This window comes from Varanus komodoensis, unplaced genomic scaffold, assembly GCF_004798865.1.
Source record: "Varanus komodoensis strain SLA01 unplaced genomic scaffold, ASM479886v1 scaffold4, whole genome shotgun sequence".
Taxonomy (NCBI): domain Eukaryota; kingdom Metazoa; phylum Chordata; class Lepidosauria; order Squamata; family Varanidae; genus Varanus; species Varanus komodoensis.
Genome location: NW_025335941.1, coordinates 51,345,634 through 51,361,593, shown reverse-complemented (window position 1 = coordinate 51,361,593; position 15,960 = coordinate 51,345,634). Strand labels below are relative to the sequence as shown.

Below are 15,960 nucleotides of genomic sequence, written 5' to 3'. Positions count from 1 at the left end.
GTGAGCTGCAGTGAATTTAATGTGACTTACCCTCAGTGACTGAGCATTGGATTGGCCAGAATAGTATACCAGAATGGTGTACCTGAGAGTAAGCCCCATTGAAAAAAGATGAGACTAACTTTTGACATGATTAGGATTATGCTGCATGTCTTTGATTTTACATGCAAATCAAATTGACTCACAGACAGTACATCCCTGAAGAAGTGTTAGAAAACTTTGATAATCTGATGAAACAGCTCAGATATTCCTTCCTTTAGGAGGGAGAATCGGAAATGACCAGTCTGTCCCTGAGATGCATAATCATAACATTAATGCCAGCAAGACTCGTATTTTCAGGCTGAGCAAATTCTGCTTCTACCTACAGACTGTTCCTCTTCCACAGATCTCCCCATCTCAGTTCCTTCCACTTCATTTGCCAACTCGGCATCAGCGGGCACCAGCAAGCCACTACGTTCTCTGCCCCTCGCTGTCCGATGGTAGTGGAGGCCACCTGCAGGGGTGAGCCCTGTGTGGGTAGGAGGCAGGGTGCTGTCCATTCTCTCTGGTACCTGGAGTGTTGTCATGCAGCAGGTGAGGCCATAAGTAGCCCCATGGGCTTCTAGTTCCCCTGAAGCAGCTGCAAGGCCAGTAGCTTGGGGGACGCTACATTTCCTAGGGGCTACTGGTGGCCTGGTGTGCTGCATAGCACCCTGCTAGGAGCCAGGGGAGGAGGAGAGGGTTCTTTGCCCCTTCCACGCCTGGCTTGCCCCTGTGGCTACAGCACTAACACATACTGTTGCTCCCACTGGATGTGGTTTGCTGCAACCACCAGATCCCCAGTGAGACTGAGAAGGGCAGGATTCTGGGGATGAGGGGATGGCAGAAGAGAATGGGGATTGGGTGGGTGAGTGGGAGCGAGGGCCCAGGTGGTCTCACAGGGTGGGGTGCCTTTTTTTCTGATGATGGCGTAGCTTCCAATAAGTTCAAGTTATTTTGGTATGTAGCTTGGTTTATTTCCAAGGGAACCTAATGAGATATGGAGGGGTTATATATCTGATATCGTACATGGTTCTCTTCATTATAGATGAGCAGAGGAATCAATTTTGGAAGGCTTGCCTGTTTCTTTTTATTTCTACACTATATAGCTTGGTTCTACCAATTTGAAGTATGGATTTCTGTTGTGGTTCATCCAGATCAGCAAATGGGGAAAGAAATGGGATATATATCTATTTAGTTTTGACCCATCTTATAAGCCCTATAAGATTGCCCAAAAATACAAAAATTGCTATAGAGCCTGATCAAAAGTTTCTTCTCCTTCTTTTTCTTTGAGATCTATGCCACACTGTCCAAATGTTAGGCATGTATGACCATAGATCCTACAGTGAAGGCCTTTGACTGCATAAGAATGATGCTGTTTACATGCAAACCGATTCTGCATGACTTACAATTATGTTGGAGGACATCTGACAGAGTAGTCCTACTAGATTGGGAATGTGGCATTGGGGAGGGCTGTTTGACAGCTTCTCTGCACTGTTTTTTCTGCCCTAATCCATCCTTTCCATCCAAAGCTGCTATCTGCTCTGTGTGGGGAAGGGGGAAATATAGGTGAATATATGTTTCCCCTGCAGGGAAGGAGAGTGATTTGAAACAGAAAAGGCACAAGGAAAGATTCAGACAGTCCGACCCAGTAGTGGTCCCCTGATTTGATCTGCAGGCCCTGCAAATGAATCATCTATCTTTGAACCATCTCATCATCATCTTTGAACCATCCATCCATCCATCCATCCATGGCACATAAAAACCACAAAGCTATCAATAAAGGAACCACAGAAAATCTTATTGCAGGACCCATGTTCTCCTCTCAGGTCAATACATTTATAATGTTTTCAGATATGTAGAATGCCTTTCTCTCAAACATTAAGGTAAGACAGTGATTAAATCAGAATAAACAATTCTTCATTGCTTTGAAGCACAACCATTCATTTTTGCTAATTCCTGCTGATCGTCCCATTCAGTGGCATGAAAGTATCATCATAAGCAGCAAATCTAATAAAGGGCCCTGACGGGAGATGAGCCAATGATGGATGTGCTGATGTTTTAGCAATTGTAAGTCATTAATTAAAATGAAGACACCTGTGAGGGAGGGGTTCCTGCAGCAAATTTCGCTAAGTTCTCAGTAGAGAGGATTCAGTTTTGTTAATAGACAACTGCCATGTAACAACATATGCCTCAAAAATGGCATTGGATGGATGGTTTTGTTAAAAGAAATTTGTACAGTGCCAGAAATGAGTTTGAGCCATTATCCAATGGTGAGACTCTGCCAACTCAACTAGCATTAGCATAATTCCATCAAATATTTAGGTTGCACTCGTAGAGTGTGCACTAGCAGATCATAGGGCCCATTTATGAAAGTGACTGGCAGGTTCTTGTGCAGATGGTTGCACAAGCAAAACTTTACCTGGATTCTCTCCTTGCACATAGTTCAGAGCCTAGTTTCCATGAGCACAACATCACTTGCTGCGGCAGAGTGATATCACTGGATACTCCCCTATACACACAGCCCACTTATTGGTGTATTTTCCTTGCAACAAGGGGGAATTGCCAGGGCTCTATTCTCCATGGTTGCAAGAAGGTATAATCGATAGCATGTTCTTACACTGAGCTAGGTCACCTGCTGGTCATGGTCCCTGCCGCACCGTCATCATTCTTCTGCCTATGTGTGTTATGCTGGACTGAAAGTACCTCTTTAGCTAATGCCAATTTAGTTGGATAGTTTAATAATTTTGCATGTGGTTCATTTGGTAGTTCATGGGAACAAAGAGAGGAAGATTTTCATTAGGTAACTGCAAGAGAGTATTGTACTTTGGGGGAGCTGTAAAAGTGTTTCCCATTATTTTTACAAATATTGGAAATGACATTTCCAAAAATGAAGAGGTTGTAATGCAGATCCTAATCATAGTCACTCATTACACGGATATTAGTATTCATACTTAGCTTAATGTCACAAGAGTTTCTGCTTTTTTCAAAGAAATGAGACGATGAAGCTTTTGCATTTCAGTGCAGAAAATCCCACATATTTGAAGCACCTCTAATCAAGTGTGTGCAGTTATGTTTCTGCCTTTGCTAAATGACTCCAAAAGAATTGTTTTCCTATACTGTTGTACTTTTATATGAAGAAAGGAAGGAGAATCTCATTAGATTGGATAGGAATGGGATAGGAATTGTCTTGAAAATGTTATATTTTGCTCTTGGGTAGAACCTGAATATTGCATTTTTCTAGATCAGATCCCCACCTGCTGCTGTTGTTTTATAATTTTGTGGGGTTTTGGTAGAAGTGGGATGCAAATTATTAACTCGTAATAAACGAGTTGTAAACACTTAAACCTAGTTAAAAAGCAACCTAGTTAAGTTTTGTACTTTTCTACATGTACCATGAAGGGTGTTTTTAAAAGTATTTCTGTTCGTCTGAGGGAGCAACATTCCCTGAGCAATCCTCTCCCTCTTGGTAATATACAGCATCATTTCTCAGTATTACTGCAAAGGATATATTGTGTGCCATGTAGCTGAAACTTTAATGTTATTACCCATTATTTACTGTCAATCTTTTGGGAATAGCCATAATTCAACAAAGCTTCTTTTAGTAAATAGCAGTGACTTGGAAGTTATTAATATTTGTTAGAATTGTTTCACTGCTGCAGCCTAAAGGGATTTATCGAAGACTCCTTATCCATTGCTACTTATTTATATTTCTCTCTTACAATGTTAAACAGTAAAACCCTGTGCTCAGCCTCCTCTATGTATTCTGGAAGGAAAGATAAAAAGATGATTAAACTGATTCAACGGTGATACACATGTTTGAGAAGATGCGCAAAAGACTTTATGGAATTCTGGCTGATTCAGCCAAGCCCTTCCCATGACATTGGCCCTGCTTACTCCTCTTTTCAACTTATTTTTTTCTGCACAGAGGGAGGCATGGTCAAGCATTTCTGGGCAGGGAGAGATGGCCAGGGCTTGTAGGACCATGTCCACCCATCCTGAAATGGGTTACCCTGTTGGATAAGACTTACCTTATCCAATTACAGAGCTGGCACATCGCTTAAAAAAAGAGGAAGTTCAAAATCATGGTTTGCCCTGCTTCTTCCACATCCATTCTTCAGTCATACTCTGGAAGTGACAGAAGCTAGGCATTAGGAGAAATTGCATACTTACATGTTGCAAAGGATCTTGAGCTGTGTTGCAGGAAGAATACATTGATGGCGGATGGATGCATGTGTATGTATGCATTGCATTTAATGTTTTGACTTTCCTTCAAAGAGCTTAAGATGGTACAATAGCCCTCTCCCTTCCTCAGCCAGAAGCTTGAATGGCATCACATGCAGGAAAAGAAGGGAGGAAACTTCCAGGTACTGTACTCAGAAATACGTTTATCCCAACCCCCATTTTATCCTGACAACAATCCTGTAGAAAGGTCCATTATAGATTCTTCACTCAGTTCTATTGCACTCAAGCTTCTCAGTGTAAAATCTAAATTAAAATCTGCCCCCTTTCTTCTAGGCAACCATAGTAAGTCTTCGTGCGCACACGCATCCCATCTAGTGTCTCTCCCTTACTGGGGATGAAGAAACAGAACCAGTTTTGAAAATTCTTCAGTAGAAAGATATGATGAGCCTTAGATGTAAGATCTTACCCCCCCTGTGCCGCAACATGGAGCACTAAGACATTTCCATGTACTCTATTACTTCGATTTTAATCTTCATCTAGTACTTCCACTTCTCATATGCCATGCTTAGCCCCTTGAACATAATGGATGAAAATAGTCCCATAAGTAGACTCTATCCAAATCTCTTTAATCTTAACAGCAATTCTTTCTTTACTTAGATGAATCCTGATTTTCATTCTTCTTAAACAAAAATGCAGACACGAGTGTTGTTTTTGAAAGAACAGAACGATTTCCAGGATTTTAGAAACATTTGCTTTATAACATTGCAAAAGTATTGAAGAAGTTGCCTCCGTATTGCAGTGTGAAGCTTTTTCTAGCCTCTGTGAATTGTATATTTACAGTTTCCTATGTACTTTAATACCTATGGGGCTCAGTAATGAGAACACAGGATGGATAACTAATTATTATAGCATCCTGCTAGATTATGTGACTAGCAAAATGGAACCTGATTCAGGCTCAGCTTTGCCTGCCAAGTTTTCAGCACTTGGAAACATCTTCAGAAATAAACACTGGAGCTATTTAAATAATAAGAATCAACAGATACATACTCTTAAACAAGTTCTTCAAGCATTATGTTTTTACTTCACTCTAAGCCATGAAAAAAATGGTCATGTGTTTCTGTGCAGGAGAGATAAAGATTACAGAACTCTGGAGTTGAACTGGAGCTGAAGGGTCTTTCAGTCCAACCGCTTGTCATCGTTAGACGTCTCCTGTCATTGCATTGTTGATAGAAGGCCATACATCCTCCGCTTAAAACCCTATTTGTCCTATTTAACCAAAATGTATTGGTGACAGAGGTAGTCACCAGCTTTGCAGTGGCTTTTCAGAACTTCAGAAGTCTGCTGAGGCCATGAAGACTGCAAATGATCACTGCGCTCTTTTGTGTACCTTGTACTTGTATATTTAGGGTTGTTGCTTAGACAGAGAACAAGTTTACAGCTCCCAGCATACTAAATATGCATAAAACTGTGACTTAAGTTGCTATATTGATGGTTGTTGCAGGGATCATTGTAGTAGAATAATAAATACCATTCTATCCTCTTTGTACAGTACTGTAAGTGATTAGGCAATGCAAACACTGAGGAACTTTTAAACTTTAAGGCCACTGCATATAGAAACATAGAAACAGAGCGAGTCAGAAGGATCTTCCCAGGCCATCTAGTCTGACCCCTGGCTCCAGCTGGCTCCGCTCACGACATGCCCACCATGTGCATGTCCAGCCTATCCTTGAACACCCGCACCGATAGGGCCTCAACAACCTCTCGTGGAAGCCCATTCCACACCCTCGGGGTCCTGACTGTCAGGAAGTGCTTCCTGGCATCCAAATTGAACCTTGGTATCCTGAGCTTTGCTTTGTTGGAGCATGTGGCAGATAGTATATGGTGGACCATAATATTTCAGTTCCTAGTATTATCCATTCCCAAAATATTCCAGGGCATGAGTGGCTACCAGATGGTGTATGGATTGCTTCTAAATCCTGATGCAATTTTGCATGATCCCTGTTGGGCTTCCAAGTCTGGTAAGAGGCTTGCCTTTCTCCCCACTTTCACAGTTTGTCTTTGTCCCAGTTTTGTCTGTTTGGTTTGAACATACCTAGGAAGACCAAGGCCTTTCCAGCTGATTTTTGTTTCCTGGTATACTCAGAATTTGAATGCCAAGCCATCTGATGGGGTGGGTGGCACATTCTTCCAGCCTGCCTTTCGTAGGACAGAGAGCTGATGCTCTGGTCACACGCCATCCCCTTTTACCCTCCTTCATGCAGAATCAGATACCATCTATATTCAAAGTCTGTCCATTTCCACCCTGGCAATGGGGTTCACAGAGCAACAGCAACAACAAAATGTGCTTGAAAAATGAGTGCATTTGAAAAATGCTGCCAAGAGACATTAATTGAGGGAGAAAAAGTGTGTACTCTTCAAAAATGATGGGAAATGTGAATGAAAATAGAGCTGAATTTTCATGTGAAAACAAAAAAGCTTGTCATCTCACATGGACATGAGTTGGAGTGAGCTTTGGAATTCAGAGCTTTGAGGTGGAACCTCTGCAAACTTGAGCTTTGCTGATTCAAACATCCTTAGTTATAATAACTTTAGTCCTGCAGCTATGCTGATAACAGCATATCCTTGTGATATATTTGGAAACTTCTAGCAATAGTGCATCTTTGACTTCATAGCTGGACACTGATTGTGGATCATAGGAACAGGTCGGGGGGGGGGGGTCAACCTGCTCCTCTTCAGCATTGCAAACTGCCTTTTTATCCACATTTCTGCCTGGCCAAGAGGAAGTGAGCCAGAAGCAAACTGAGGCAGTGGGGAACACAGCAACTGCCTGTTTGCTGTTGCCAACTCTCTGCCTGGCGAGCAAGCAGAAACAATGAGGAAGGTGAGATGCAGAAGCAGGTAACAGCAACCCTAGGCAGGTAGGCAGGCTGTGGGCATGGGGGCACTGTGAGTGTCCTGCCCATGGGACCCCAAAACCTGGAGCTGCCCCCTTCTCTTAATGTGTAGCACATTCTCAAATCCCCCGTGCCCCAGAAGGGTTCACAGCCCTGGAACCAATATATTTTTTTTTCTTTTTCCAGCTGGCAGGGAATGTAGTTTAAGAGGGATGAATATGAACTCCATGCCTTTCCTTCCCAAAGAGGGAGTAGCAGTGCTTCCGTATCTCTAATCTGGAGCCCACAGAAACGGAGAGGCATTCTTGTAATCTGTTCCACAATTAATTTCTCATAAAGATTGCTTTCTAGATACAGATGGCCATAAAGCAATTGTGGAAAGCAATTAATCATGCTAAAATGTTGCTGCCACACTGTATTCTCTAAAAAAACCAAAACAAAAAAGATGCTCTACTGGACACAGTTTGTCTTTAGAAGGCTCCTGTGAAGCCCCATCTATAGTTCTACAAAGGAGGGGTTGCTTGTTAGCTGGGGGAAAGGGCAGAATAAATCCCCCCAAGTTATTCTGCTCCATTCCCAAGGCTGAAGGACAGTTGCCTTTGTATATTGCTTTCATCAGTGGCACAAGTTTAGCAGTATTTCTTGCTCTTTTTCCATTTTATGTGTTACCATTTATTTATTTAAACATTTGTATACCATCCATAAGCCTAGACAGTTCCCTGGACAGTTTGCAGTTGTTCCAATGCTCAAGAAACCCTGGCACTTTCAAACAGTTTCTATTCCTCAGTAGTAAAGTAACTGCTATTAAATATGCCTGGACACATTTGCTCTGTTGTGAACAGGAGGAGTATGCAATGGGGATTCTGGTCTTTAAAAGATCTTACTTTCCTAAGATAACAGTGAAATCTCAAGTAAGTTGCATGAATATGGTTAGAGAACACTATAAAGCCTTCTCTGCAGTTTGCAGTAAGAACTGTCAGCTGTGCAGCCGTGATCTCCTGAAGGCAGATAAAAAATCCCTTGCAGGAAACCATCCATCTGAAGGCTAGGAAGTTACTTCCTTCTGATGCAATTACAAGTACTCAGCCAGACTTGTCACTCCACATTAGATAGGAAAGCACGTTGGGGTTTGCTGCCTTACCCCAAGCTGAGTTGGGGTTTACATGAGTACGATGTAAATAAAAAGGAATATGGGGGAAAGGTGGTGTACGGTGGGAATCTGTCCGGCTGCCGGCTAAAGCGACTGTTGGCCATGCTGGAGGAAGAGATCCAAGCTCTTTGCAGCGTGCTCCCCTCCACCAAGGAGTCTGCCCAAGCCGTTTTTGTTCCCCTGACTGCAGTTGCCTAAAAGGGTCTCCTGAGAACTGGCTGTTTGGTGCCCAATTGAGAATCAACACTACAGAATCAAGCAATGCTGAATCCAGCAAGAGTTTTTGGTTTGGACAAAGAGGGATGGATTGAAAAGGGTAAGAGCCTGTGCAATTTTTGTTGTTGTTGTTGTTGTTGTTGTCTAAAAGTGTGTCCTTAGTATTTAAATGGCTTTGAAATGAGGTTTCCTCCTCAAACCTGTAAAATCCAAAATCCCTGGAATAATTCTGTGCTATGTATGTCTCCTAGATGAATTAGAGCAGAATGTTGGAACGCTTTCAGCTCAAGAGCCAAATTAAGTTTTGGAACAACTCTCAGGATCCAAAATTGTAAGGTAAAAGGGAGAGGACCAACATGTCAGAACAGCAGCATGGTTTTGCTGCAAGAACTGCCACTAACTAAGCCTTTGCAGAGGCATTTCAACTTTTTAGATGAAGATCAACCATGCAAAATCCAAGAAACCACCAAATGGCTTGGAAAAGGGTGGGGGTGGACTTGGATCCCAGGTGGGGTCAGATTTGCTTGGCAAGGCCATGGGGGTACATGGTTTAAGTTGAGCAGATTGTACATTTTAAATGTGCACCTGGGCATGTAAAGAGTGCGTGCAACAAACACATTTACATGAATTGTATGGCTACACTTATCAAGGAACTGTGAGTGGCTGCAGCTTCTTGCTGAATGTTCCCTCAAATCCAGCTTGCCTCCCCATAACACACAAAACAGCCCTCAAATGCAGGTAGCCAGTGTGCTATAGTGATTAGAGTGTTGGGTGGGGACTCAGGAGATCCGCGAAGCTCCCTGGATGACTTTGGCCAATGATGGACTCTCAGCCTAGCCTACCTCACAGGGGTGTTGTGAGGATAAAATGGAGAAGGGAGATTATGTAAGCTGTCTTGAGTTCATTGCAGGAAAGATGCGGAATATAAATATAATGAATGCATTAAAATATAATACATAGAAGATTTTATATAAATGTTAGTGTATTATCCCTCCTTGAAACAGGAATGGCAGAGAAATGCTTTAAAATGTGGGTTCTGCTTTAGCATTGTGTGGTCTGGAACACCCTGTTGATGCTTTTGTTTGCTCAGAGCAATGTCTCTGGTGAAAGGACATATATAATTTCAGTTTCCCATTCTTCTCATATAAAAGATTTAGATTAGATTCTGAGTCTGGGTTTCTTTTCTGCAGTGGTGTCAAGTTTTTATTTTGGCCCAAAAAAGAAAAAAAAAATCAAAGACATACTGAATAATGTAATCATTATTCATTCTATCAGCATCAAAACCTAATGAGAGCTTAGCGCGATACAGTGTGCAGCTGCGAATCAGATGCTCCCTAGTTCAAACATCTCTCATCAACTCACTAAGTGCTTTTAAGCAAACCACCTTCTGCTGCAGCTCCCCACCAGTTCGTAATACTATGAGGGCAACAAACTGAGCTTCCCACCTTGAATATCTTTCACATAGCTGGGTGCAAATTACAGACCAGACATTGCAGCCCTGTTATTAGTTGACTTGAAACTTAGCTGATGATTCACTCTGGCCAAGATTCCGAGAGCTAATTTAGGCTATTCTGAGGGCTGGGAGACGTTTTCAACTCCCATCTCCCACCTCTTTGTACAACTAAAGACTGTAGACATTATCTGAAGACATTTCTCCACCCTTTTGTTCCAAGGTATTTTAAAGGATGCAAAACTGTGTCACAGTTACCACAGCCACAGCAAAACCAAAAATAGAGCACAACACTTTGGGGGGAAAAAAGAAAGACAATTGGTGAAGGGAGTCCCACTTCCAAAAAACTGCTGGAGAATTTTGCCTCCCACTGGAGAGATCTAGTGAATAGTTTCACCCAATTTCTCTGCCCACAAATAAGATGGAACATTTTCAGCATTTTACTATTTATGTGCAGTTCTAAAAGAACAGCAAAAGCAATGGTCCCTAAGGGAAAAAAATCAAAATTCCACAATATGGTGACACTGGTTTAAGTTCAGCCAAAACTCCACAATATTAGGCAAATGTTTGCATTCCTTGGAATGCTTCATCAGGCAAAAAGCAGAAGAAACAATGCCCTAAGCATTGCCTAGGTGTTATGGCCAGGAGCCCTGCGGTTTAGATAGATTTCATCTCAAAAGACTTGTTTGCAGTCTAGTTGAGCTAGCCAAATTAGCTATCCAGGTGCTGCAGGTATCTGATTATTTAATGCTTCTGAAATTCTTATAGGTTTCAAAAGCAATTTTCCATGGGACATGAACAGAAAGATGTGAGGCTGATTTTTGAGAAATCCGGGCTGAAAAGCTCTTTGGATATGTACACCGAACTAATTGTGCAGTTCTTTAGATTCCTAGCTTTCATTACGTATCTTTGTAAGGAAAGGCACATATCGCTACAGTATTAAGGAAAAAAAAACATTTGTAGCAGATTGTAAATGCTCTCAGCCTTGTCAAAATGCTCATAGAGGCAACAGTGTGATTCCCAGAACTCTTAACTGTCAAAAATGAAGAAAAACCTATCTTTTGATGTCTTCTGATCTGCTTATAGTGTACTCATATATTACTGCAGCAAAGGCAACTCTTCTCCTAGAATACTCAGGGGGTTGATTAGGACAATTCCCAGAAATAGATATTTCTCCCTCCTGAAAACAGGCGTGACTGTAGTTGTATGTAAGTATGACAAGTCTTCAAAATGCGTCAGAAGGAAACAGGGCTTCTGTCCATTGCTATGAAATACCTCCTTTTTATTTCCCCATGAAATGGGTCATTGAAAAGCATTCTCAAAAATTAGCAGTGATTGCTGGATCTGTCAATTTGGTCAAAGCTCGAAAACAGGTCATGTCTAAGCTGCACAGTTAATTACATCAACCTCTAACTATAGCTGCTAAAATGTTAATTTTGCTTACTTAAGTTGCCCAACTTGCCACTACCTACCAGGGAGTAAGCCCCCTTGAACACAGTGGGACTTAATTCTGAGTAGACATGTGTATTCATGCAGCCTTAGAAGATCAGCATATATGGTAAGGGAAGGCAGCTTGTGACCATGCTTTTGCCTGGAACTCCAATGGAGCCTCACCACTGGCTGGGGCTGATGGGAGTCCTATGCCAAAATATCTGGAGGGCCACAAGTGGCCAGCCCTTGACATACAGCTTTGTGAATGATGAACTGTTGTCCCAAGTGGTTTCAATATAATGCAACATATATAAAAGGAAAATGCTGATGTATGCATCTTCCTCATTGTCCTCTTTCCTGGCACCTGACAGGAAGGAAGGAAGGAAGGAAGGAAGGAAGGAAGGAAGGAAGGAAGGAAGGAAGGAAGGAAAATTTATTTGTTGCAGTAACTGAACTCCTACTATACCTTCTTATTTTCTTCAATAGTTCTATTTTTAGTTTTAGCATTTGTCAATATACCAAAACAAGTTCTAACATAAGAAGTGAAATAATCAGAAGTGGGGCAGATTTTGATCAGTTGGGTTAGATTTATTTTCTAATACTTTTTGACTATTTTAAAATGTTACTTTGGGCAGTTTGCACAGGGAAAGACGGGATAGAAATCATCTTAAAGATGCTCCCTTATAGTTGCTTTGGGATTTTCCCACACTCTGCACGTCAGTGACAGACTGCATTTGTGACTGAGGGGGTGCCTGAGAGCAGCCAGCCTTGCCTCCCCAGGGAATGTGGCTGAACAGCACATGCCTTGCCAGGCACACCTGTCTCATTCAAGTAAGTCCCAACACATACACGCCAGCAGGGGTGGACAGCTAGAGCCCACAGGACCCCCACTACACACACACACACACACACACAGACGGGTCATGTGCCACTGGAGGAAAATGGCAGTTGATGGTGAAATTTGGCAGCACAGTGCTACAGAATAGTAAGTGGGCCGCAGCTAGTCATGATCTTTTCATCACACCATAGACTGGTAACGAAGTTTTGCTTGCTATGCTACACTTCGGGAACATGGCAATGTTGCAGAACTGCAGGGGTCAGCAAGGACAGCGACCTGTCCACCCCTGCAGTCCAGACATATTAGGGTTCATTCTTTCTTACTGACAATCTCAGGTTTGTAGCGTGGCCTCTCCAGAGACCATTCCAGTTGGCAATGGGTGCTGTGAAGCTTGTTTCCTAGAAACTTTGCAGAGTCCTTGCCCATCCTAGTGGGTGACACTGAGTGTGATAGACTGAAAGTTTGACGGTATAAGGCAGTTTCCTATATGGTGGACCAGTCCTTCTGACCATGAGTAAGTCTGAGTCCGGTCAGTAGCTATATGGAGAGAACTCCGTGTGGCGGAAGGGAGGGAGGGAGGAGGAGGAGGAGGAGGAGGAGGATCACAAGAAAGGCAAAATATACCTGCAAGAAGTGAATGAAGACATAGCATTTGAGGTGCACACTCAGAACGTCTATATTTACTTTCTGTAGCGTGTGCAAGTGTCATGGGTCAATTGCCTTTCAATAGGAAGCACTCCACAAGGTGCTAGCTTTTATTTTCATAGACAATAGCATCCTGTAGGAACCTTTTGACACCCCATTAGGTAAGCAAACACTGAATTGCTTGGTTTAACTAGGATGTGTGAGAAACCCCCATAAAGGGAATGCAACTCTTTTATTTTCAGGTATTTTATCGACCTTAAATGTCAAAACAACACAAGAGATGAGCTTTCATTGAGAATTCTATTTTAAAAGATTCTGAGGCATTGCACTACATGTTGTTGTTGTTGTTGTTTGTCGCGAAGTCGTGTCCGACCCATCGCGACCCCATGGACAACATTCCTCCAGGCCCTCCTGTCCTCACCACTCCCGGAGTCCACCCAAGCTCACACCAACTGCTTCAGTGACTCCATCTAGCCACCTCATTCTCTCCCACCCCTTCTTCTTTAGCCATCAATTGTTCCCAGCATCAGGCTCTTCTCCAGTGAGCCCTTCCTTCTCATTAGGTGGCCAAAGTATTTGAGTTTCATCGTCAGTATCTGGCCTAAAGAGCAGTCAGGGTTGATCTCCTCTAGGACTGACCGGTTTGATCGCCTTGCGGTACAAGGGACTCGCAGGAGTCTCCTCCAGCACCACAATTCAAAGGCCTCAATCCTTTGGCACTCAGCCTTCCTTATGGGCCAACTTTCGCAGCCATACATTGCAAATTGTACTACATATAAAGTACAACAAACATTCAACACAGTTTTGTAAAGGACTCGTTGGAGCACTCTACAAAAGAAAAGATGGTTTTAAGAAGCAAGACTTAGATTTAGTATCTCACATCAGCTATTGCCTTTCACCTCCAGCAGCCCAGGTGAAAATTATTGATCCAAGGTCTTTGCTATTTTAAACAATCATTAAAGACCAAACTGCCCCCGACTTGAATTTTATCATCTTCTGTGGCAAGTTTCATTATATAGCTAACATTTGTTGACATTTGGTTCTATATTTCTACAGTCATTCAGTCTGGAAAAAGTATAAAAGTTCCTAACATTATGGCTAGAAAGCTGCTCAAAGCATGAATGTGTAAGCTCAGCTTCATAGATGTAATAGGGTTGGAAGGAGCCAAGTAGACCATCAGGTCCAACCCCCTGCTGTTGTTGGACGCCAAGTCACACCATCCCTCTCAGCTTCCTGCCCAATTTCACCTTGAATGTCTCTAGTGTGGGAGAGCCCATGACCTCTCTTGGCAACTGATTCCACTGTTGTATTGCTCCGACAGTTAGAAAGTTTTCCCTGGTGTCTAGCCTGAATCTGGTGTTCATTGTCTGGTGTCCTAAACTTAGGGGTGAGTGAGAAGAGGCCAGGGGCGAGTGAGAGGACAGCCTTTGAGGTATTTGTAGAGTGTTATTATATCCCCTCATAAGCTTCTCTTCTTGAGGTTGAACATGCCCAGCTCTCTCAGTCTGTCCTCATAGGGCTTAGTTTCCAGACCCTGGAATGCAGTATTCTAGGTGGTTGACTTGATGTCTTTCCACAGGAACTGTGTTGTCACTTGGGAAAAAAGAAAAGTGCTTTTAGCTGCTGCAGCCCTGTCCTCACCAATGTTCTGCTGCCTCATTGCACTTTTGCTGTTATGACCCAGTCAGAACATTTATTTCCCCCACAATGGGTGCAGCAGTCTTTGCTCGGAAGGACCTCCACATGCACACCAAGCCCCATGGCCAATTGGCTAGGGGGAAAGCAATCACTCCATGGGCCTTAGTTCAAAGGCCATAGCTTATGTAAGAATAAGAATTCCTCAATGTGTGTCTTTAAAAATTGGGCGAATGTTTCTGACTTCCACGAGAGAATAAAAGTTGGCTTTACATCATAAAGGAAAACTGAGGACCTCAAATAGATCTATACTTCCTTGAACATTGCTGAGATATATCTCAAAAGGTTCAAAAATAGTTTATGACTTTACATCTATATATAGATACAGTCATAAACTTTTTTTCAACTTTGCAGACAAATGTCAAAACTTGTGCTAGAGAAATGATGTCATTTCACTGTAAGGATGGCAGTGGCTTATTTTAAATCACAGGATTGTATCCTAATTCTACAAGCATTAGAAAAAGCAGTGTGAAACAAAAGTGTTTTTTACATGGCCTGCTAGATGTAACAAGGAATGCAATGTGGTTAGATTGATAATCAATTTCAGCTTAATTTCCGAACAATGAGAGGTGCTTTAAAAATTCTCATTTACTTTTCCATTCCTTTTTCTTTTCACATTTTTTTTCTTACTGTGCTGTGAAATTGTCTATGGATATGGCTAATAACCCTACTAAATAACCCTCTCATGAAGAACCTTTATGGCATTTTTTTAAATTACTGTTTTAGGAGTGTCATCAGTGCTGCTTCCTCAAATAGTAAGTGGGGACTTTTTTCTTCCTGATCTTTAAGGATGAACTTTGGGCAGGGTGAGTAATTTTTTCACCAAGAGGGGCTTGGGTGGGTGTGTGTGTGTGTGTGTGTGTGTGTGTGTGTGTGTGTTTCCATGGGTTGGATCCAAGAGTTGCCTCCCATTGGTGGAAGAGTTCCATTCACGAAGGTGTGTCTGCCTGATTTAGGGGGATGGACCTCTTCTTCCTCTCCCTGAGCTCACCATTCAGCAGGAGTTCCTAAATTGCTCTGTAGCATTTTCAGGAACTGGAAGGGCTGCCGTGGAAAGAGGCATTAAGGACATGTACCTATATTTGCTTGATTGCATGCAACTGAATCTGGATCCAGCCTCATGTCAAGAACCTGTTCCATTTCTCAATTAAGATTGTATCCCACTGAACAGACAGAGGACATATCCTGGTGGTATAGAACATTGCTCTAGAAACATAGAGGGTCCTTTGGTAGAACCTTACATGTTCCACCATGAAACCCACCATAGAGAGTCTGCCTTATTCCTACATGAAAATAAGCCTCTGCATGCAAATAATTTTGCTGTCATCTTATGTAAGCAAAAGGTGCAATGTGATATTTAAAAAGCAGTGCACAGCCAGCATTCTTCTTCTCATTCCTTAAGAGTGCAGTCAAGCCTGTGTTACCAGAGGGGGCCGCAATC

At 42.4% G+C, this 15,960-nt stretch overlaps 1 protein-coding gene across 2 annotated transcripts in view; it reads left to right on the top strand.

The window, feature by feature from the left end:
• GRIA4 (glutamate ionotropic receptor AMPA type subunit 4) overlaps window positions 1-15,960 on the top strand; it is a 276,464-nt gene that overhangs the window by 236,829 nt on the left and 23,675 nt on the right. The gene's annotated exons all lie outside the window — the stretch shown is intronic.